Below are 26103 nucleotides of genomic sequence, written 5' to 3'. Positions count from 1 at the left end.
GCTCCTACAGCACACCAGTGGAACATAGAGGGTTCTTACTTATGAATATTCATGGTCTTTTCTCTAGCGATAAACTGTTTCAAAGAGAAATGATCACCTGTTACTAAAGCCCATACAAATAATTGATTGGCTGACCTGCAAAGTCATAACATGAGCTGTCTTAAAAGTTACCTGCGTTCCCGGCATAAGCGAGGGAGGTTTGGTGCATTGTAATTCATCTAAGAAGGTTTCACTTCTACAGGGATTTGTTGTATTTGTTCTTCTGAGATTTCTGTGGATTGATTCATCTCAGGTTTTACTCCTTCATGGATTTGTTTGGAGTGATTCACTTGGAACTCCTTTCTGGATTCTTGGCCACACAACAGCTGTTATTTAAATCCAGCTCTATTGTTGTGCCATAATCAGAGGCACATACATACACACAATCTTTTCTTATTAAATACAGATATCGTTATACAGGCTGGAGGGTGTGTTTGTATTGAGTGTGTCATTGTTTGGTCCAATGACACACCAGTAGAATGGTAGCCAGTAGAATTTTGAATGAACCAAAATCAGAAACATAGACTGATTAGATTGAACAATTTAAATGAATTAATGTCCGTGGGTATAAATGTATGCAAATTGCCCATGTAATTCCTCTCGACGGGAAATAAAGTTATATTTGCATATGAAAATGTCAGGAGGGTGCTCTCCCTCTGTGGTTTACATGGCTGTGGGCGACAGACCCTTTGATGGCATAAACATCTTTGAGAGTTGGTCACATGAACCAGGTAGGAAGAGAACTGTGTTTTACATTCGTATCACAAACACAGTACGTTAATCATAAGACCATCAGAGCATCTAGAATGTATTTATTTGGGCACTGTGAGAGTTCATCATCTGAACCACCACTCTTTCGGTCAGATTGTGGAGAGAGATCCACTAGGGAGGTTTACGCCACAGTCACTCATAATGAACAGTTCAATACAATTGAATTTGGTCAAACCAATTAAATCCAGGTTACTGTGATTGAAGAGGATGTACAAGCCATGTTAGTCGGACGTTTTTGTTTGTTTACTTCTCTTATTATCCAGCAGAGTGAACACTGACTAGGGCTGGAGGCTCTCCACAGTTAGTGGTGAGCGGTGTGCGTCTTTCTCAAACGGTCCAGCTGAATAGTAGAGGGCCAGGGGGGCACGAGATGGGGGGGGGGGGGAGGGGGGATAGTTTTATGTGTGTGTGTGAGAGAGAGAGAGAGAGAGACGGGCAAAGATAGAAGGGGGGTAAAGAAAGAAAGGTAGTGTGGAAGAAGGAAATTAAAAAGAAGGGAAGAGAGAGCCTTGTGGTCATGGACAAAGGCACAATGAAACATCATCCAGGGTTTCCGCGGGGTCTTAAAAAGTCTTAAATTCTGAACTTAAAATTTAAGGCCTTAAAAAGTCTTAAAAACGTCTAGATTTTCATCCGAGGTCTTAAATTTAATCTAGTCAGGTCTAAAAAAGTTTTACCCTCGTTCATTTCCAGAAACGCTGGCCGCAGAAAGTTATTATAGTGGGTAGTTCTTTCTGTGGGTCTGTGGCCGCGAAATACGTCTGCGTCTCCTCACAGTTTGTTAAAGTTCGGCTAAGTGTGGAAAATGGGAAAGTGTACTTTCAACGAGACATGGCTAGATCACAGCGATTTCCGCTGTTGGTTACAAGCGGTACCCAGCTCCAGGTACGAGGCTCGCTGCAAACTTTGCCAGAAAAATATTCAATTGGGTGTGAAGGCGCTGGAGTCACACACTCACTCACACACTTTCTCTCTCTATTTGAGGGCAAGTTTGTTTTACCCTATTTTCATTTTGGGGGTAAGGTTTTGGCACGTTGTTTCGGTGTGGAAGGTTACTAATGTGATTAACCTATGTGTAAAATTAATGCTTTTTCAATGACTGAATTCATTTAAATAAAATGTTTTTTTCTGAATTTATTTGATTTGATTTGAATTTTGGTAATGCGTCGTGTAGGTCTTAAATTTCGATCTTTATAGTCTTAAAAAGGTCTTAAATTTGACTTACTGAAACCTGCAGAAACCTCAGGTTTTCTATATACCAGTATAACTCAACAGACAGGATGACAATACAGTACACGGATTTGTGAAAAATACTAATTAATACATTGTTATGATGTGAATCTAAAGAAGCCAATTGAAAAATATATTATAAGCCGTGTGCTGTAAATGCAAAAAGTGAATGATGGATGCAGATGAAGTTTATGATTTCAGATTAATAATTGGCACGTTTTTATCTTCTGTAGAAAGATGTCCTGTGGTGAATAAAAGCTCAACGGGTTAATTAGAGTTTATCTCCTCTAAAATGGACACAGTCTATCGATAATGATCTCAGTTTTGAGCTCACCTTCTAGAAGGCTTATTCTAATGCCGTGAGTCTGCAAACTGGGCTATGCTAAGACTGAGCTCACAGACGATCAGCTTTCACTTGTCCATCTCAATGCATTGACTCTCAATTTTGCATTGTGACAGAGTGCTACAAATGTGGTTGGACATTGACATTGTTTGTAAAGAGAAATTTAAAAAAATATCATGAAAAACATGAAATCAAGTCATTCCAAGCAGCAGTGTTAAGTAAAAATACACAAGTTATTTACCATACCATATAAAGTACCATAACCAAGTACTTTTGAATTACTTGACACAACTGCTGTTTTTAAGTAAACCCAACATTTCATTTCTTTGAGTGTACAAGAGTTAATTACACTGTTGCTTGGTCTTGGCGGTTTGTACAGCATGTGCTGGCCAATAGGTCTGTTCATATGTTACAGTTCAGCAACAGGCTGCAGAAAGCAAGCCACCTGTGGGAGTGAGCAAGATCCCTTCTGACACACATAGAAGGGTCTTCTCAATATTGAGGACCGGGCTCCTCCTCTCGAGATTTCAGGACGCTTATACGCTTAAGAGCTTAAGTGACCAAGCTGGAAATGGGGTTAATTCAGATTAGACTAGTCTGTAGATGTTGAGTGAGACCACCCCAGTCCTTGGACAATCCCATTCTAACTCACTGCTATACACCCCCTCCCCCCCACCCAGACACCAATTTACACAATGTCATAGAGATACACACCTCATATGTTAACACACCTACCTGCGGATGAGATGTTAACCTGGACCAACCAGAAATCCTGTGACCTGTAGCAGCTTTCTGGTGCTCGGCAATCTAGCTGGGAGCTACAGGAAGATGTCCTCCACAAAACGTATTAATTTGTAATACACACCTCCTTTAATGATAGTTTAAGGCGCTAGCTGGCAAGCTTGTGCTTCCTATATTTGCTATGTAGAGGATGTAGTTCTGAACCACACACAAATAGATTAAAAACTTTTCTCTGTTAGTTTATTTGGTCAAGAACAAGATTAATACTCAACTTCATTTCCTTTCATTGTATGGATGTGAAGTTGAAACTCGTCTTACCTTTCACTGTGATACTTGTTCTTTAAGCTGTCTGTGGTATAAGTCTTTTTTGTTGATTATAACAAGAAGTTTTGATCGCTGAGTCTCTTTTGTCATGACTTGAGCAAGACGTCTGATGATTGCAGTGTCAAATCAAGCCATCTGTTGGGGCAAAGCTCATTGTCAGTGTCTACCAGGGCTGGACTGGGACAAAAAAATGGCCCTGGCTTTTTTGCTCAGACCGGCCCACCACAATCGGTCGGACACCACCCACCTGTACGCCAAAAGAGTTAAGAGATATGATTGGACCAGCCCAGTGTCAGTATTGAAAATGAACCAATGGGCCGCAGTCCCTGCTTTATGGACCAGTCGTTGGCCAATTTTAAATGTATATATATATTAAATATCATATCGGCCCCAAGTGCGTCGGCCCACCGGGCATTTGCCTGGTATGCTAGATTACCAGTCCAGGCCTGGTGTCCACCCTCGGAGAGAAGAAAGCTATCATTTTTTTTGCTATCAGTGTGATTCCTGTGTAATACAGACAATCTTGTAACAGAAGGGATTCTGTCTTAGTTCACAATAGGGCCTGAATTGTTATGAATACAATCTATGTTAAGGCAGAAGACTTTTGGCACTGTCTACGAAAACCAGACGAATGTTGAGATACATTTTTACCCACTTTAGATAGTGTTGGGAATAACACTTTGTTCACTCTACTCTGCTCTTTTCAGCCACAGCCCAGTTTACTGGAGGCATAGTTAGTGACCAGAGTTGGAGAGGTATGGAGTTCTTAAAGGTTTCCTGCAGAGCCTCACACTCAATAATGGAGGGTAGCTTTGTACCAGAGCACCTCAGAGTCGGATTGAACGCTGCTTCAGGACCACAGTTTTTAAAGAAATTCTAGTTCTGTAGTCGGTTGCACTTAAAGAAAAAGGAAGGACATCTTTGAATTATTTCGAAACGTACAAGGTGCCTGTGCTTCCCCCGTCAGGCACTTGAATACTGTAATTTGGTGTGTGCGACATTGGCTGCGGCTGCATGAAACGACCAGCGAGAGTTGCCGCTTGCAGTCGGGGAGGAGTTAAAAACGGCTCCGTAAAGTCGGACATTCCTGCTTCTCGTGGTTTGCTGCGTTCAGAGCCATAGAAAAAGAGAGACTCTTTGATCTCGCCGACACGTGGTTCAAGTAGCGCGCTGTAGTTCTAAAAAAAACACTGCTGTCAACCTGTATGAATGGTTTTCGTCGGGACAGACAGCAGCAGTTTCTGCTGTGTTGTATCATGTATATGTCTGATACTTTATTAACATTTATGTATTTCATTAACTTGTACCATTAGGCAGAAATATTGTGAAGCAGAGCTAGAAATGGCTATGCTAGCTACCATACTGTAGCCTAATGAGGACTATTGTTCTACTAAACATTTAACCTTCGACTGTTGAAGTAAATGGGACTTGTTAAACACGTTTTTTTATTCATCAGCCCACTTACAATTTACCACGTTAACAACACTTATGTTGTAGTACTTGATGCAAGTTGAATCTAGATAGCAATCACACCAGCAACTGCTCAATTTAAGACAAGAAAGGAGTTTGGTAAACAGAATAGAATATACAAGGCAACCAATTTCATTCAATAAAACATTTTATTATACAATATGTCCAGTGAGAGGGTCAAGTTTGTTTGTACCAAGGAACAACCTTGCTAGATGCAAACTAGCCATGTTATCTAGTTGAGCTAGCTACCCTTACAAAAAAAAGTATATTAAAGTATACTATAAGTGTACAAAAAAATGGATAGTACACTTTTAGTTCACTTTTGATATACTTATAAGAAGTATACTTACAAAATAGTTCACTTTTGATATACTTATAAGAAGTATACTTAGAAACAAAAAATGGTATACATTTCTTCTGGAGTAGGATGTAGGCTACGTTTTCTTTTATCAAACAGCAAAAACAGTCAAAATACTTTTAAAGTACAGTACAAGTTACATTTTTTAGATCCATCTTGTATATTCTAATTATTCATGTCTAGGAAAATATATTATGCATTGCACATTTAATCTTTTTTGTTACTGAAGCTGTAACCTTAATTACGGCCAAAACATTTTTAAGCCCTATACTCTTAAACGATACTAATAATTATCAATTGGAGTATTAATGGAAAAAACGAAAAAACTACTTGAGAAAGAAGCAGACAGAAGGGTTGCATTATGCATTTGAAGGTTATACTGTCAAACTAACTGAAGAACGACATAACAACGTGAAAAAATGAAGATAGCGGGGCTCATTGGCTGGTCAAATCCCATGATGCAAGGCGGTAAATAGTGTTAAAATTTGCTGATAAATTTGCCGTTTGTTCAAAATACAAATGTAACTTCATGAATTTCGTTTTTTTTATTGTGTCTGCTTAGAATGTAGTGTTTTGTTGCATGGTAATTGTCATTGTTGTGCTGGTTTACCATTGGAACCATGAGTTAAATGACTGTTACGTTTGATAAGAAGAGCTGGATTTAAGCAACATGAGACCATACGCAGGAATTAGCTTCTTTCAGCTAACAATAAGTGTCACTTGGCGAGGGCCCCCGTTCTCGTCAAGTGATGCAAGATCGGTGGCGTTGGAGGGGCCCCTAAATATATAAATATTATAGTAAATCATAGTTAATGGACATTTATTAAGTTTACTTCTTGAAGTACTTACATTAATTGAAAGTGCATTTGAAAGTATTCAAAAGTATATTTTGAAGTACTTTAGGAAGTATACTTCATGAACTGAAAATGCAGTACACAGGTTACTTTAGAGTATTCAAAGGTATACTTTGAAGTACTTTAGGAAGTATACTTCATAAACTAAAAGTGCACTACACAGGCTACTTTACAGTCTTCAATAGTAAACTTCAAATACACTATAAGTGTACTAAATGTACAAATACACCTTTAAAGTGTACTAAATAACCTAAAAAGTGGGCCAATTCAGTTTACTTAGTACAAAAATAGTATATAAATAAGTACACTGCTAGTATACTTTAGGTACCATGATAATAGTATACTTTTTATACTTAAGTATACTTACAAATTAAACTTGAAGTATACTTCTTTTTTGTAAGGGTATAGTGAGTGGACCTGAAATTCCTGACGAGCGTTGAGAGCTAGCTGGACGAAAGGGGACCCCTTAATCTGCAATTTATTGTTGCTAGCTCTAATCACATGGACTAGGCTAATAAGAGAAGATTAACTTTGTATGCCAACACCAATAACCAGAACTAATTTGACAGACTGTCTTCTGGTTATGATCAGTGATGCCGGTAACGCGTTACTTAGTAGTAACGCATTACTCTAATCTGACCACTTTTTTCAGTAACGAGTAATCTGACGCGTTACTATTTCCAAACCAGTAATCAGATTAAAGTTACTTGTCCAAGTCACTGTGCGTTACTATTTTGTCATTAATACACAGTAAAAACAAGAGTGTTAATTCAACACCGACAGAGTTAAATTTAACTCTGTTTCAGATAATATTTGGTCCCACTCTAAAATAGTGTTAAATTTACTCTTTGGTCAGTGTTAATTTTTCAGAGTTAATTCTACTCAAAATTGTGTTAGAATTTACACTGAAATGTGTACACATATTTAACACTGTGGTTTAATCACACTCCTCAGAGTAATATATTGACACTTTTCAGAGTGGATATATCAGAAGGAAAGTGTTCAAATGACCACTGAAATGTGTACAAAATATTGATTTGTATGATTTCTTTAGTATATATACATATATAGTGTTATTTTAAAACTCAATGGCATGACAGTGTTATTGAATTACTGTAATGTAATGAAGGTAAAAAGCAAACAAACAGATAACCATACCAGTATTTATTGTAACTGTATAGGCTATTTTGACATCAATGAACATCAGAAAACACATGCTCACCAGAGAAAGCAATATGGAACCACAAATAGAGCTGTGTCGTTCATTCCATATGACATTTGTATGTCAAAGGGCCTATGATAAAGCAAGTTTTCAACATAAAAGTAAAGAAAACCATGTTTTGACCTGGTCACTTCATATGCATGAAAATGTTCCTGAAAAGCTACAGTAGCTAAAGGCAGAGTGAGCAATAACAATCTTTCATGCATTATCACAACAGATTCAATAAAAAAAACTGAGGTATTTCAGATTCTACTTTTCCACAGATAACTAGATGTGGGCGATAAACATACCCGTGATATTTAGCCCAATGCACTTTAAGAACCTGAGTGCTACTGGGCACCTGCATTGCCATAGCAATTTCACAACCTCCTTTTACCATGTTTAAAGACACAATTTTCCCTGGACCTATGTCTAAGCAATTAAAAGTTGTTGAAGATGGTGTGCCATATAAATCTGATGTTTTTTTGGCAATGTTTTAGTAACATTTTTCAACGATTTAATTTGTTTTTTGAAAAAAGTATGCTTGCCTTCATACCGCATACACCAACTATGAAGTATAGGTCCAATTTTTTGGATGCAGCAGGGATAATGGATAAGAAAATGGTGCTTTGGTAAAAGTTTCTTCTGAGGAAACAACAGTTTGAACAGTTTATGGTGTTCCACAATCAAATGTTTTAAGTAAACGCATAAACCTTGAAATAACATGGGAGAGAATATAATGTCTACTATTTGAAGCAACAAAAGAAGTAGTTCCCAGTGTTGGTCAGTAGAAGTTACCAAATCTCCAAAGATAAGAGCAACATTCTTCAGAAGGCACCATGACTGAACTGCATTCAGTCCCAGATAATTTGATCCTTCACATAAATTCACAGCCACTGGTTTATTGTTTCTCTCCATGAATCCATAATAAAAACTTTGTATTCTTAAATGCAATTCTCCTAATGTTAAATGCTTTTCCTTCAAATACAAAAATAACAACTTCAATTCGTACTGGGCCACCCCTTCTAACACATCATGCATCACATCAACTGAAAAGTTCTCTGTTGTGTGAAAATACTATAATGAGTTCAATAAACATGGTCTCTTCACACCAAAAACATAAAGAATAGATGGATTGCTGGTCATTTCTTGACAGTGAGCAGTATAGTTTTATTTGGTACGCAACACTATCTTGGAACAATCTTCAGAGAATTCTGTCTGAAAGTCATCTTTTTCTGCTAAACAAAACCTACAACAGTACCTTGCGTTAAAAGATTCCACCAGACCAAACAAACCATGTAAACCCAGATTATCGGCAGTAACCTGTACTACACTGCCACGTACACGACCACTGTATAAAGGAATCTCAATCCCATCACTCTCCAACACTTTAATATCTCGAACAATAGGAGCAAGAATTTCACTAAAACTATACCGTTTCAGATCTTGAACATGAAACAAGGCACACAGGTGTATATTAGCCAAACAAGAATTCCATTTTGGAGAGAAGTTCCTTAAAGGTAAATATATACCACCCAATTTATGAATACCTTGCTTGGAGTCCAGAGGGTTTGCAACCTCAAAATCATCATAAAACATCTGGATCTGCACAGTGTGCCTTTCTGTTGAGAACAGTGGGTGGTTCTTAACAAATGATCCATCACAAATATCTCCAAATCTTGAGTTGCCAGTTCCTGAGCTTTGCAACATTTCTGCAACATGTTGACTTTTAAAAATTGACTGCAATGTAGATAAAATTGGAACATACATGAATTTATCCTGAACTACTTTCTGATCATATGTTCCAGTCTGTTTGTTTCGTCATGTGTCGAATCTGGAGCCAATTACACATTCGACAGGTTCTACCGTTTCCCACTTGTCTGACAAATATTTTGATCGCTTGTATTCTGAATTTAGAACTGTAAAAGGATTCTGTAATTCCTTAAAACATGCCTCAAACTTTTTGCACATTTCAGTTTGTCTTTCATCAGAAAATACATGCTTAATGACTGCTTCTTTAGCATGCTGATGGATATCTTGGACAATCTCTTCCATAGAAATCACAACAGAATTGACTACACTTTGACTTACACCTGCTACCTTTAGATCAGCAATTACAGATGCACAACTATTTACAATGCCTGGCGAAAATACCTGTGACACAGACTCTACATTTTCTGTCGACACTTCAATATCAGTGGCATTACAAGTGTCAACGGTACTTTGGTGTTGTGAAGAATCTTCTGCAGAATCAAATGAATTGCATACATGATACTTGTTAAGATGCTTTCTTAAACCAGAAAAGCTACCAAAAGAACGTGAATATCCCACTTGACCACATTTCAGAGTTAGTGTCCTCCCTGTACATAGTCCATGGATTACCTTAAGGTGCTGGTGAGACTGTTTGGACCTCTATGCCATATTTTGCAAAGAAAACACCTCATGGTTTTATCTTATTAGTCTTGCTCTTAATTCAGCAACTCTGGGGGTCTCTTTTGTGTTCCCCATGTCAATGTTGTAGATGGTTGTTTGCAAAAAAGTGAAAAAGTTGTTCAGGCAAGGACTGTATGACGTACCAAAGAAGAAATGGGCCTTAAAGAGTTCGTCAAAGGCTCCCACTGAACCTGTCACTTTGCGTGGTAGTGCATGCTTGTCGACAACAATGAAGTAGGAGTAGATGCAGCTCCTTGTAGATCCAAGGGCAAGAAGGTAGGGCTGACTGCTTTGGGTGATGCCATATAGATGCTGCTGCACACTGGTTCCAACCTCGAGGAGATATTAAATAGAAGTATTTAGTAACTATACATCAGATCTCATAGTGAGTATGAGGTTGAGATGATTTTCACACAATATTTCAACGTACCTTTTGAAATCTGATGAGCTTATCTGCTGCTTGAGATGCAGACATCTTTCCTGGCCTCTTTTGCCCTTGTGGGGCTGGTGGTAGCAAATGTAGCAGCAGCAGGATGGCAGATATGTCACAGTCCCAGCCTATTGATCAGTAAACCAGTGTCAAGTTCACATAATACCACCATTACATTCAATTGAGGATTCGCACCATTACAAAATGCTTATAGTGCATAGATTAACACAGTAATGTCAAGATCAAACAGTAATCATACCATTCTCAGTCTCAACAGCTGACTCAGCATTGCGCATCAAATCCAAGAGTTCTGTGGTGGGTACGAGTCCCTGGCTTTCCTTCATCACCTTTTCTTTGAAAGTGGTTGGCCACTTCTCCAGGAATTTGTTGGCTGTGGCCTCACCAAACACATGTCTGAAGTCTTGTTCTATCTGCAATGCATCAAACATAGACTTGAAAAAGAAAAAAAAACACCACCATTCTCTTGAGTGATATCTAAGGCATTATTTGGTATTTTGGTGATATAGTGAATAAAAAAGTCATACCAGTCCTGATGTGTCCAAAAACCGTGGGAAGACCAAAAATACATCTGCTGACTTGTCTGCATTATTGACCATTGCTTGGCGATACACAAAAGTAGTTTTCATCTTCTCACGGATTGTGTCTTCATTAGCAGAGTATCTCAAAACAGCAATGGCTGCTTCCACCTCCTCGTCAGTTGGTACTTGGTCACTGGTGATGGGTTGTCTACCATGGCCTGGCCCACCAGCTGAAGACAAATGACAAATTGACAGCCTCCTTCACAACACAATTCACAGCACAAACTCAGTTAAATGTAACTGAACTTACTTTAGGGGGATTTGCTTTCTGAGGCCCCTTTTTCTTCAGCGATTTTTCTTTGTATGGTCTTCAAACGCCATGCCAGGTATCCAGACCCACTCTCTGGATCGTAATAATGTTCCTATGTAATTAGATATGAACATAGATATATAAATTAACACAAACATTTAAAATAATGAATATGGGTATAATGTTGCAATTACACCTTTACTTACATATCCATGTTGTGAATATGGGTCTTCCAGATAAGGAAAGAATGCAACAATCCCCTGTGCATACATCACCCTGACACTTTTTTGGGGGGGGATGTCCTAGGGAAGGTATTTGAAATTCAATTAAACCATCAAAGTCAACTGGCATCACACAACATATAAGAAAAATAATAACTACACAGTAATTACGCAAATCATATGTCTAATGCTTACCCATGTGTTTCTGTCATCTCAGCAGCAAGTATGTTAATCATCTGTCTTCTGGTGGCATCTGTGAGATTTTTGGTCTTATCATACTCGTGGACAATACGTTCACCACCGGGTTTTGATGTTAGGATTTTTTCAATCAACTTTAAGTTAAATAAAATAAAACATTTATTTTAAATGTGAAAATATATATTTTATATAATTCGCTCAAGAACACCATATGAAAAAACATTCAGACTTGCAGAAAAGTACAGAAAAGAGAAGAAAAATGCAAAAGTACTGGCAGTTGGAAGGTACTGCTGTGAAAGGTATTTTTGAAAGGACCTGGAGCAAGATGAAGGCAGAAAACAGAAGAAAAGAGAAGAAAAGAAGAAGAAAAATGCAAAACAATAAGGGCAAAAATTCAGAAAGATGAGCTGCAGGAAAATGTGAAAATTTAGCAGAAAACCAGTTTCTGAAGTCTGGGTTGAACGAATTTGAAGGTAAAAGGACAACACTGGAATGACTTGAACTTGCTGGAAAAGCGTAGCAACCGTTGGTCATTGGCAACAGACTGGCAACATTTCTAACCTAGAATCTAGGTTTCAGGTTCAAGACGGAGGAGAAACTAATCATGTGTGCCTGCACACCCAGTCCTGTTCAGACACTTAATTTAAGATGACATCAAAATAATAATTCATAGTGCAGGGTTGCCAATGTTGTCGTTGTCCCTGGTGAGTTTTTTATACTTAAATAATAAGATCATGCTACATCTAACCAGCGGATCATTTCTTGAAAGTGTGTCAAAGTGGTATTTTTACAGACTGTATTAACACCGTAGGCTTGAATAATAACCGAAGGCGTGAAGCTAGAGATAGGATGCAATGGAAAATTTCCTACATAAGCTAGATCTACTGCTTCAAATTGAAAACGGAGACCATCTTTTGATCCTCTGTTGTCAATATCGCCAATAAAAAGTAAATACTCTTCAGTTACGAAGCATTTGTTTGTAGCTAGGTAATGAATGATAGTTATTAGACCGTATGTGACCTGGTTTCGCCGTTCTATTAGCAGCCGCTATTAGACAGTAGCGTCACTAGAATGGCCATAACCATAGACATATATATGTCATAACTAACAAAAGATCAAATATCAAATCTGTCCGCTGTTCTACATTGCCCACATAATTACGTATATTTCATTCCAAGACTCTGCCGAAACCATAGATATCCTTTATGTGTCTGTGCGGTCAGAAATACAACTCCTTTGGCAGTTTCAAAAACGTTCATGGTGCGTGTCTGTTTGGTTGAGAAGAAAAATGCAAAAAGAGAAATCATTCAGAAGAATTTGAAAATTTAGTAGAAAGTCATTTGCTCAGGTTTCAAAAGGTCTGAAATGTATTTTAGAGAGGACCTGGAGCTAACTGATTTGACTGACTGCTATTTTTACAGACTGTATTAAGTGGAGTCAGGTGGCTGAGCGGTTAGGGAAGCGGGCTAGTAATCAGAAAGTTGCCAGTTCGATTCCCGGCTGTGCCAAATGACGTTGTGTCCTTGGGCAAGGCACTTCACCCTACTTGCCTCGGGGGGAATGTCCCTGTACTTACTGTAAGTCGCTCTGGATAAGAGTGTCTGCTAAATGACTAAATGTAAATGTATTAACACCCTAGGTGTGAATAATGCATGCATCGTGATTGTCGTCCATCTGTAGCCGAAGCTAAGCTAGAGAGAGGATGCAATGGGAGACTTTCTACAATAAGCCATATCTAAGCTACTGCTTCAAATTGAAAACGGAGACCATCTTTTGATTAAAGACAAGTTCCTTAACCTCTGTTGTCAATATCGCCAATAAAAAGTAAATACTCTTCAGTTACGAAGCATTTGTTTGTAGCTAGGTAACGAATATTACGTCTGGAAAAACGTAGCTAGCTATGTGACCTGGTTTCACCGTATGATGACAGTCGTAGTGTCACTAGAATGGCCATAACAAAAGATCATATTTCAAATCTGTCTGCTGTTCTACATTGCCCACACAATTATATATATCAACTCTAACATGGCCTGTATCTTGTATCGAAAGTGCTCGAAAATTAGCTCGTCTAATGTATGGTGGACTGAGTACAGTTAGTCAAAGCAGAGCGAGCGGATGTCGTGGGAGAATTCCTACTGTGTTAGATTTACTGCTTGTGAAGGTGGAAATTCAAGTAGCACTGTGTAGATCTGAGTAGTCAAGAGATGTGGTTTTATTACAATTTATTTAGATAATACAATTACGTAATATTAAACAAAGCTTTGCTGATCAGTCATTACGAAAGAGGTGCTAGCCACAGGTCGTTCGCAAGCGTGATGAAGAACAACCCTAAAACCCTGCCTTATATAAACTTTTGATCAAATGGTTCTTCTGATGATCAATCCATCTATGTATCAAACTCTGTGATTGGTCAGCACTGCTCAGTGACAGTTTGACTCCATACCAAGTGTCCCACAGTTCTTTGATGTGGCATCTCTCCCCAAAACAGTAGATAATAAAACCACAGTTCACCAGTCAAATGGTCAACTGTCCTTTGTGTGGACATCTTCAAACAAGTATTTAATTAACCCCACCCATGCTACAGGAAGGGTCAGAGCAGCTTGATCAGTTAAACTGCTCCCTCAGATCACAATAACAATACAGTTGAATCCACATTGTCTCCAGACCAGCTGTCTCATCCTCCCCAGGTGTCATAAACTGCAAATGGAATCTCTACCAAATGGAGTTTATTCTTCTTAACCAACTTTAGACTTCCATTAAAACACATTCCTCATATAAAACACACACATTATAACTGTATTCCAAATTTCCACGACAATTCCACTCTTTTTTTTTTTACAATAGCATAAACCCAAACAGTTAATCAAGAAAAATAAAATTCAAACATTAACATAAGAAATGCTAGTCCCAAGACAAAACCCATTGTAGCCCGTACACCACAAAGTCCAGGTTGTCGGAACGGATGCCATGGTTGTGCATCCGTAGTGACCATCTTCAGTTGGCTGTAGGCAAACTTCTTTCAGTCAGTGTAGTCGAGTCGAACCAATTTTAAACGACGATCAAATTGCTCAGGGCAACTTTCAACGACACTGCACTTTGCGTACAGCTCGGAAATTTCCTTGGTACTACGCAGAACGCGTATCCTCTGCTTCCGTCTTCAGACAAGGTGCACGCTCACAATGGTTAGCGTGTATCCACGTTGCTCTCCCCTCGATCTTAACCGCCGGATTAGTCAGGAGAATCTGGTATGGCCCCGTCCACCTTGGGTTTTACCAGGTGTTTCAGGTCCTTCACCACGATCCAGTCATCTGGTATCAAATCATGCAGCGGTCCAGTCATAGGAATAGCCTCCTTCACCTGCCTGTGAATCTCCATCTGTGACTCCAAAAGGTTGCACAGTGATAAACAAGCACATTCTCACAGAGGTCAGTTAAAGGTAACTGACTTCTTGTCGTCTGACTTAGTCTTCAAAGTTCTGTTCTCTCATTCAACTGAAATGATTAACACAATGTTGAATTCTATCAACACCAACTTCCATAAACAAGTGTGACCCATTATCATTACATATCCTCAAAGAAAAATCCCATCGAAGAATAATATAAATCAACAAAACTTGACCACTGAGCCCCTGAGAAGTCTAAAACTTCTTCCCATCCGACAACCATCAACAATCATTAAAACAGTATCGCTTCTCCAAAAATTGAACTCTACAAAATCCATCTATCAATTCTCAAATGGTTTCTCTAACCTTAACTGTGAAGCTTATCGTGTTTAAATTCCTTTTCTCATAATACTTGTCCCACATATGAAATACTGACAAAATGACTATGCATCTATTACAAATCCTCTTGTATGCTAAAATAATGCATTCTTGATATCACACAAATTGTAGAGGCATGATCTTTCCATGTGTTAACTTAGCAAAATCTCAAGATAAATGTTTTATGCAGACCATACAACCTCCATTTTTATTCTCATATCCTTCCTTTTTCCAAAACGCATTTTCTTGTGGATTAGTCCAAGTTCGAATCTCCATTCCACCATTCCTTTCTCCATCTGTCCGCTGTATTCTGTAATTCTTATCAAATATACTCAAACAAAAACAAAATTCTCACTCTGGGTTAAATACAGTCCAATACTTTCAACTCAGCAGTATCATATCAAACCCTCACAGTCCTATCACAAATCCAAACTACTGAAGCTAAATTCATAAAACCATAAAACCCCCATAGTCACTCTCTGTTTGGATCAGTCAGTCATCAGTCAGTCACAAATTCCTAAACGTCACCTCTTCCTCTCTAAGAAGCCTGCGCTTCCCTTAAAGAATCTGTAACAAATGTTGTATCAAGTTCACACAACAATTTTCCTCAAAAGAGTCCTGTAAGCCCAAATTTGTCAAGTTAGGCTCATCCGGACATAGCAACATCATCCCATAACTTCCTGTAAACATATCAACAAAAAACATATTCTAGTTAGTTGATCAATGCATGCAGGCAATCTAGAAACTGTTCCAGCTAGTATCAGCACTAGCAATTTTCCTGTGGAATAATCATCATTGTTAGAGTGAACCCCACATTTGCATACAGCAAGTTGTTCTATAAGTGAAAATAAGAAACTTCCTGTTTCCATACCTTTCCCAAAATCATATGTAACACCAATGATGTATTTAACTATCAGTAAATATTTTAACTCTTTTCCCTTTTATGAATTAACAAGCTTACACTGAAGCAAACAACTTTTGAACCAATTTGTATAAAATAAAACTATTTTAGAAAACAACCAAATTACGAATAACCTCAACTTTTAGTCTCTTATTATCTTTTCTTCAAAAAACCTTTAGGAACAGTTCAAATGAATACCTTTATATTTCAGATTCCCTTTAAAAAAAATTCTGTATTTAAATTCACTAAATCAAATCTCTCTTTTTCCAAGACATGTAGAAAACTAGCATCACTACCCTAAACCAGAATTTAATCTGTATGATTCCAAAATGAAACATACCATAAAATATTCTCAATGTAACCATTAGCCAAACTTATACCCCATCTATATTTCTATATAGGTTAGATAGGTAGAACTTCATAACTTGCTTTGGCTGCAGTCCAGAACAAGCTACTTTGTTCCAACCATCACACCACAATTTATCAGACTTAATGAGTCTTCCCAAATTATTTCAAAACCAAGTTATAATAACCCTCTTTATGAACCAATACCATAATGAAACAACCTCATCACAGCCTAACTGTTTATCCCAAACATTGTACCATACCCTGATAAAACTCTCACAGAAAACTAAAATCAAATTACAGTCAGACTCCAAACAAAAGTACATTGTAATTATTTTCTCTTTCTCATTTCATAACCACATTGCATCTAATACCTTTATCAAAACTCTTAAAAAACCCTCTAGATTTTAGTATTCTGATTTAAAACGTTTGCCCATATACCTCTTCAAAGCATATGCATAGTTCCCTTTTCAGAACATCAAAATGTTTAAACGAATCATCTCTTCACATCCACAAAACGTTCTCTTGTTTCATTAAATCCATGTTCGCACACTTAAAACTGCTCTTAGAATAAGTAATTCATGCTAGAATTACGCTACGACTCGCAATCACATCAATCAAATAATGCCCTTAAGACAAAAGAAAATATAAACTCTCCCTTTTTCTTTTTAAACCTTTAAATTCACAATTTAACATAAACCCGTAAAACAAAACCTTATTCTTTTACTTATCAAAAGTCTTATCAAAGCATGTAATGTATACACCTTTGAGCATTCCCATATTTCTTTCAGATGGTTGGCGTGTACTGTCTATTCACTTAATTTTGCTAAAGTATAACTTTTCCAATCCAATTAGAACTAATTTATGAACCAGGGGTTTAATTTCTGCATTTTACTGAGTACCATCACACATCACAAATTTTCCGCTCGTAAATACAAGTTCTGGTCTGAAAGGCTTCTACCTCCCTGTTTGGCTAGGAATTAGAACAAATGTTAATCATACATTCGTAAACCACCAAACTTCGAATTCATCTAAACGGACACATCTTTCACCATTAATACTCACATAATTATGCAGAATTACACCCTCTGGGATCACCTTTGTAAAACTCAACGTAACGGGACTCTTTTTTTTTTTTTTTTTAGCCCCCACCTTTCCTCGGAATTTCTGAAACTCATTTAAAATGTCCTCAAACAAACAAAAACCTTGTTAGCAAATGTCTCAAAATACTCATCACCCAACATATTTCAAAAATAACCAAGTTAATATGTAAAATTCGCTCCAAATTGATCTATTTCTCTAAATTTGCGTCTTAGTCAATTTCTCAATTTCCATCTGCGCATGCGTCATGCGGTTACTCATGGATCTCAAATGTCAAGCTGCAATTCCTTTACTAGCCTGTTACCCGCCTGTCGGTCTGTTAGTTTGTTAGCCAATGTCGTTGCCATAGTTGCAAATTCAACTTCCTGGACTCTCCTTTGTCTCAGGACAGAGCAAAATGCACTTCCTCCACGTTTTCACCATTAGCCATTAGCCAACAAAGTCACAGCCTGGATTTTCTTTACAATTCTATCAACCATTAGTACTATTTTAATTTCAACATAAAAATTAGGCTCCGAAATCTACATATGCACCTAATATCACTCGTCAGAGAACGACAGTTTACCCATGTATTAGCATTCTGGTTGGACAAAGCTTCAACTTCAAGTCCATTTAAATAGGTAAATATGAATACCACCAAACCCAACACATTTCAACAAATCATCTCAGCAGCAATAAACACACATATGTAGCACCTTTGCCCTTAACAACAATCGCAATTCAGTCTCTCGAACTAGTTCCCCTTGTATACACTTCAGTCCCTCGGACTGGCTCAATCTTTCTAATAACTTCTTCATAACCCTTTACATATTTCTTTAAACAACAGTAACATCTGTGAACTCCCACAAAATTAAAAATAAAACCATTGAACATTTCCAGACATAAACAAAAATATTCCCTAAACAACATAACATTTCCGTTTGAACACATAACTTTCTATAAAAGTTTCAATAACCCCGGGATTGTAATTCTTCAAATGAATATCGCTTTTGTTGCCAAAACTGGCCTTTTACCAATTATCCTACCCAAAAACTAAATTTCCAGCGCATTATTCAATAACGAATCAAGCTCATAATATAGACAATCGGTCTGTACATAATTTCCAAATCAAGAGTATGGCAACTCACAATATTTTCTTAAGTTTGACAAAGAAACAGAAACACACATCTGTTTTCCAACCAATATTTCTCAATTCAACGTCAAATTCTTTCTAAAATTAGTGTTTTCTTTGTTTTTTTGGTTTTTTCATAACGGGTGTGGGCCACTGCACGCAGAATGAGCTTCGATGAAAGAATCAACTTCCGCTAGGCTCAAGCGCATGCGCCTCTTTTCAAGTGGAGAATTCAGTCAAAGAATTAACATTAGCATTTTCAAAACAGAATGTCTCCGTCTTCAAAAACAAATGCCTTCTGGCGGTAATCAGACCGATGTAAAGTCTAACATCAAATATATAACGGTTAACACAGAGTTGTAAAACAATATAACAAGTCAATCGTCTCTCCTCTACCAACAGTGTCATAACCGATAGACATTGTACGCCACCAGTTCGGAACTCAACTTCCGGTCACGAACCCCTCTGATTTGAGAGTTCGCCCACAATTTCGAGAAAACTTTCAACAGTGATGACACATTTCCGGACATTCACGTACATTTTGCTCAAATTCCCACAATTAAAGCACGCATTTGGATTGACCATACTTAGCAGTTCGTGTTGGCCTACATGTTTTTCAACAGCATGTCAACACGCTCTGCATTAGCTTTGACCAACATAGCCCACAACACCATTTATTCCAAACACAACAGGGACTCAAACCCTTTGTACCGGAGAGGACTTTAACCTCTCCTTCTTTGAAACGCAAAATAATAAGTATAGGCAATTGCAAGTCAAAGCACAAACCGCAATCCTTGCGGGAATCCAAAGCAAATCTATAAACAAATTCCAGGATCCTACTTTCTTGACTTTTCCTAGATATAACCGGCTGTCAGAAGATAGAGAAATGGCAAATGTCTGACCTGTTCGTATTCCGTTCTCGCATTCCCGCAAACCCTCATGCGCCTGCGCATCCTGTCGCAAAACTGCGGATGAACCACGGCGAAATTTGTTTGCGGAACAGCCAGAAGATCTCAATCGTGAATCTGTGGGGAAATAGATGAAAAATTCCCCACACTATTCTGTCCTAGTATTTCTTTATCTCTCTACCTATCTCCATCCAATCAGAAAAAGCTCTCCAATCAGGCTAAAATCTATTCTTTTCTCCACTTAAAAAAAAAAAACGTGTATCAATTTCTCTCCAATAACTTATTTCGCAATTCAATAGGGTCCTTAAAACAAAACGACGCCACACTCGAAAATCCACATTTATCAATCCATATTTGCATTTGCAATAAACTATCGTTACCATACTTTTGTTTCATGTAATCAATGTTTGGACAGGTCAATTCTGCCTCCAGACCATTCATTTTTAGAATTACAATCCATAAACGACAACCAACGACGGAAAATAAAGACACAATTACCCCTTTTCTTTTCTAAAAACAATTAAATTCCGACTTCACAACTTTCAATGAAAATAACTGCACAATCATAAATTACAAATATTCAAACCAAAAATTAATTAAAATTTTGATTTTTGTAATTTGTATATAGCTTGAATAGTAGACACCATTAGTTACTCATACTTCTTTTAACCTCAAAAAACATATAAACAAAAATGAACACGCGTGTAAAAAACTCAAACCTTTGTTTTGAAAATCCCTCAGGATACATCCTAATTTTTCTTTTTTTTTGTTCTCCACCTTCAGGGACTCAAACCCTTTGTAAACACTCTCACTCACACAGCTGATTACCTCACAAGTATACTTTTCTCTCGGGACTTAGAATCACGTTTAGGCCGTTAATAAATAAGAACTGCACCAATGCCAATACAATTTCTCAAACTATCACTAACCCAACATATTCTAATCCTTAGGGTCTCAAAAGACACATAACACGATACAACATGTGAATTCATCTCCCTCTATGTGTTTGTTCGTCAACAACACTACCTCTATGTGTGTCCGTCGACACACTTCTGCAGACGTTTTTTTACGACTTTCACGTAAAAGATAGGTTCAACAACCTTACCTTATTAATTCGTACGACTTTACACGTACAGGACAGTTTTACCTCTGCCCAATTACTTACTTAACCGAATTATTGACAATAGCCTAAAAAACACACATTTAGACAACTCAATATCACACAGTGACCAAAAAGAATATCTCACTGGTTCCTTTGAAGATCCCGCGTCAGCCACAAAACGTCCAACGGGCGCCCCCCCTGGCCCTGCTGTCTCACGCATGGCGGAAGGAAAGGCGGCTTTTTGCCGGAAAATCAATTCGCCGAGGGGAGCCGCCTGCTGAACTCCGTAGACCAATCGAGGATCCCCGTACTGGCCACCAAATGTGAAGGTGGAAATTCAAGTGGCACTGTGTAGATCTGAGTAGTCAAGAGATGTGGTCATCTCAATGTATTTAGATAATACAATTACGTAATATTAAACAAAGCTTTGCTGATCAGTCATTACGAAGGAGGTGCTAGCCACAGGTCGTTCGCAAGAGTGATGAAGAACAACCCTAAAACCCTGCCTTATATAAACTTTAGATCAAATGGTTCTTCTGATGATCAATCCATCTATGTATCAAACTCTGTGATTGGTCAGCACTGCTCAGTGACAGTTTGACTCCATACCAAGTGTCCCACAGTTCTTTGATGTGGCATCTCTCCCCAAAACAGTAGATAGTAAAACCACAGGAGTTCACCAGTCAAATGGTCAACTGTCCTTTGTGTGGACATCTTCAAACAAGTATTTAATTAACCCCACCCATGCTACAGGAAGGGTCAGAGCAGCTTGATCAGTTAAACTGCTCCCTCAGATGGAATGCTGAAGCAGCATTCCAACAATAAAGAGAAACAGGAAAACAATAGAGAGAACAAAGGTTGTGCCCTTGCCGAAGGAAAAGCACACCCAATGATTGTACAATGGTGAAACTATGGGTATCTTGTGTGTGGATGATCTAAGTGAACGTTCCTATGGTATTTCATGATAAATTATTTATTTGAACTAATGATTCTGCATGCGCAAGGTGTCTTTAAAGATATGAACATACAATTCTTTGCTTTCAACATGTGACAGTCTGTGTTACAAGTAATGACGATTTCGAGTTTTGTATCGAGAATTTTGAAAAAGGACATCAAGGTTCTAAAATTGGTGTCAAAGTGATTGTAAAAAACTGTAACACATAGTGTTAATTGTTTAGTTCTGTCACAAAACTAGGAAGATGGTGTTGTCTGCTATCTATCTTGTTTATGTAATAGCACACACATACAATGGAATCATTCTATCTAAAGGGCAGACTGTGTCCTTCCTTGGTGAGCGTCTACTGAGCTGCAGCGCTTCAAGGGCTTTGCTAAAGGGCATGGTCAGGGTAATCATCTTATCTCCACAATGGGTTCTAGAAGTAAACTGTGGTCTGCTCACTGGGAGAGGGTCAGCATGAGATACCTCCGTGGAAAAGGAGCGAACACTAGACTTCTGAGCGGACAAGGTCTGTTACTAGACCCGCTCTGCACTCAATACACCCAGTCCTCAGACATGGCAGATGTCCACAGAGCTGATTTAATTAGTTCCTACCTGAAACGAAGTGTTGCAAGTGTACTAAATGCCCGTTAAATTTGTCATGTCTAACCCTACTCTACACGTATATACTCTCTTTTAAATATGATTTGACAGATTATTGTGTGTTGTGCTCTATGGAGACGGAGTGAGAGGATGAGGGGTGCTGGAAACCTGTTGAGAGAGAGTGAGAGAGAGAGAGTGAAAGAAAGAAAACAGAAAGTGACAGAAAGGATGAGAGTCAAAAGACTGAAAAGATATGTAGGGTGAGAGAGGCAATGAGAGAGGGGGAGGAGGAAACAGTAGAGAAAGTTTAGGTTAAGAGAGTGAAAGAGGGAACAGGAAAGAGGAAAAGGTAAACAATGCTTCATAAAACATAGTTTCTTTAAAATATGTTTTTGCTCAGGATTTATATGGACAAGCCAAGCAAGGCATATCAGCACACATTCATTTAATGGTAGAAGGGATTAAACAAAGTATGATTGCAAAGATCCATAAAAAGAATATCTCTATCGTTGCTAAAGACTTGGTTTCTAGAGCTTTTTAAACCACAGATCCTATAAAGAATCTTCAATAAACAGCAGGTCCAGTTGTCTCTGGTATTTCCTTTTTGAAATGAAACTGGGCTAGGCTTGAAACCCACCAATCTCTCCTCAGTCTCCCATCTCTCCTCTATCTCTCCTTCATCTGTCCTCTGTCTCCTCCATCTCTCCTCTATTGCTCCTCCATCTCTCCCTCTCCTCTATGTCTACTCCAGCTCTCCTATATCTCTTATCTATCTCTCCTACAACTCTTCCCCATCTCTTATCCTTCTCTCCTCCATCTGTCCCCATCTCTCCTCCATCTCTCCCCCATCTTTCATCTACCTCTCCTCCAACTCTCCCCTATATTCCCCCAGGAGGGACGTGTTTTTCTCTGCCTCCCCCCATACCTATTGGCAGACACATACCCCTTATTCAAGTAGGCCGTCCCCATATAGTGCTGTGATTTATGAATGGTGAATTTAATTTGTGTGTTTTGACAGCGACGATCAGATGTTGTGCATTAGGAGGATGGCAAGGTGTTGGCGAGGGGTGAATATCTCCTTTCTCCCCCCTTCTCCGCTCCACCCTCCTAGAGGTTCACATTCCTCTGGCCAGACTCACATGTGCGTATTAGTATGCACGCGTATGTGCTGAGTCATGGTTTTCTACCCTATGCAGTGCAGCTGGGAGCAGTAAATATTAGCTTTTCAAATTAACACGGCCACCTTCGGATATTAAAAGGACAAAATTGAGAGGCTTTCTTTTTTTTTCTTTTTTGCACCCTGCCCCAAACCAGAAGCAGACAGCTTGGTTTTCTTTCAACAAACATTAGTCAACCAGCGGGTTTATATAGCATCTTTTTGGGCTTTCGGCGAGTAGGTGGTGGTGGTTGGAGGAGAAGGGGGCTGCTGACTAAGGGCGTTAGGTTTATCAGGACTGCATATTTACAAGATATTTGCACTGGTGTACTCTGCTGAAGCAGGGGGTTGTACCCAATTTATTTTAAGCACACTATTGTGAGAGATACACTTGGGGAGGACAGCTGTCAATTTCATCCAGGAAGAGAGAAGGAGGATGGGACAGAGATAAGTAGCAGGTGTAGGAGATACAGACAGAGGGACATTAGGTAAATAGATAGACAAGGAGAAAATGGAGTGGTGCAGATGGAGGTCGGATACTCTTTCTTTTTTACCTTTCCTACTTTTTATTCCCTGTTCCTTGGGAGATGAGAGAGATACGGATGTGGCAACCAATCAAACAGATTGTAGACTCTTCTGCAGATCAGTTCAGTTTTCAGAGGATGAAGTCATGTCTTTTTTCCTCTCCTCCAACCTCTCTCCTCTCCTCACCTTTCTTCTTTAGTTAACACTCGAGAGCTAAATTGATTAGCAGGTGCACAATAGAAAACATGGCCCTGGCTGAAATCTGTTTTCTGTGAGCTGTCTAGTCAGATAGATTGTCTAGAGTCAGTAGAAGCGTTACTCGCCATACTTGGCTTTTCAGGAATCCTTCCATTATCAAGGATGTTTGTCGAAAATACATGGATGTATCTTTGAATAGCTCAAAATATTGCATTCCTTGCTCTTCAGTAGTAATTGGTGCAATGACTGTTATATGTATCTTTCCTTATCATGTCGGAGACGATTAAACATTGCTGAAACGCTAAACGCTGTTTATGGAGAGGAACAGTTTGTGTCTGTGGTGAAGCATTTGCTCTCATTGTTGAGCTACAAGGCCTGGGAGTGTGGAGGGAGGGAAGGGAGTGGGAGGGGGTGTCCTAGATGTGTGCCACACTGTTTTTCTCCTCTCCATCCTGAGTCCAGCACAATTAGAAAGACTCTTTCATTCAAGTCCAGCTGCAAGTCCTTGCCCCACGAACAGGAAACTCTGACCTGTGGTCCCAACAGCCATGCTGTTGCCCATTCTGGAGGAGGAGAGGAGGATGGAGGGAAAGGCCAGAAAGAGATAAGGACACAGAGAAATACGGCATTCCTGAAAGAGAGAATAAGAGATTGTGTGTGAGGGTGCGCAATGTGCTGCATGTGTATGTGAGGGTGAATTCCTTGTTTGTGTGTGTGTGTCTGTGTATGTGCTTGCAAACTATGCATCTGTGTGTGAGTACCAACCTCAATGGTACTCGATGGTCCTCCCCTCCCTGCCTCCTCTCCACCCCCCTGTTCCTCTCTCATCTGTTGTCTGAGTGTATCCCCTCTTCATTCTCTCACATTGTTTTCCTCAGGAGCGCTTGCTTCTTTAATGAGTTGATCTAAAGTCCCACAGTGTGTCCTAGCTGGTGGATCCTGTCTCTGTAGTTGTTAACAGCTTGCGGTCACTCAGTGGTTTGTGTGGCTGCACTCTCCGAGTACGCTCAGTAGAAGGAAATTGCTTTTTCATGGCCCTGAGCTGAGAAGGTCCACTGTGTACTTCTTGTCAGTCCAGCCCAGGACTCTGTAACCCATGATACCTTCAGTCACACACACACACAAACAAACACACTTCTATTGGGCACGTGCTATTGGCAGGGGCAGATCTGCCGGGGTGGCATGGGGTGGCAACTGCCACCCTAAAAATAGCCTTGCCACCCCAGCTGCCACCCCAGTTGCCAGCTTTGAAAACAAAGGAACGTTGTGGCTCATCTCATTCTAATATCAGACTGCAAGTGAATGCAGCACTAGAAGACTCCAACCCCCCTCCCCACTCCACCGAGTCGGACATTTGCGAGAGCGAATTTCTAATATACAAGCCCAAACAAAATCTGCGGATTATTTTCACATTTTCTGCGGTTATTCAGACTGAAAATCTGCAGAATTCCGATAGCCTTCCTGTTCTTGTGTCGGAGCGACCAAAGATGTTCCACAACAGTTTGATGCCGAATATGGTCGATTGAATGTTTACAGACTTTGCAGAAAAGTATTGATCCATCCTCATAAAGATCGCCTGAAAACTCCCTGGCCCTGTCTATTCCTGTAATTTTGGTTGATAAGTGTTTCCATGTCAATTCTTCACTGCTGAATCTGGGCATTTTTGACTGACGTTTAAATTTTGGCTACACGTGAACATTACTGTATCAGTTTCAGGGTTGATGGACTTCCTTTGATTGTTATCACAGACCTACTACCTACACTGGTGGCAATTGGCTCTGTTTAAAGGTTAATTATTTAGAAAGAATAGAGACGTAATATGAGTTGACAAGTTTATTAAAATGTTGCCTCAGACCAATGCATTTGATTTGAAATTCTGCGGGGTTTTGTCGGAATTCTGCCCTTGCGAATTATGTTTGGGCCTGCTAATATCCCACTGCAAGTGAATGCAGCACTAGACAACTCCAACCACCATTACCACTGCGCCGAGACCG

General features: G+C 39.0%; 1 protein-coding gene and 1 long non-coding RNA gene across 4 annotated transcripts in view; one reads left to right on the top strand and one right to left on the bottom strand.

The window, feature by feature from the left end:
- The window catches only part of igf2bp2a (insulin-like growth factor 2 mRNA binding protein 2a), a 119723-nt gene that overhangs the window by 47784 nt on the left and 45836 nt on the right, over positions 1-26103 (top strand). The gene's annotated exons all lie outside the window — the stretch shown is intronic.
- Positions 10208-12342, bottom strand: LOC134016895 (uncharacterized). The gene is made up of 4 exons (XR_009929698.1): positions 11044-12342; positions 10740-10963; positions 10454-10625; positions 10208-10322 (listed from the first exon to the last, which is right to left on the bottom strand). It is a non-coding gene; the product is annotated as an uncharacterized LOC134016895 (long non-coding RNA).

Source organism: Osmerus eperlanus, chromosome 3 (genome assembly GCF_963692335.1).
Source record: "Osmerus eperlanus chromosome 3, fOsmEpe2.1, whole genome shotgun sequence".
NCBI lineage: Eukaryota > Metazoa > Chordata > Actinopteri > Osmeriformes > Osmeridae > Osmerus > Osmerus eperlanus.
Note: the sequence above shows the minus strand (reverse complement) of the source record. Positions and strands in the feature narration are given on the sequence as shown.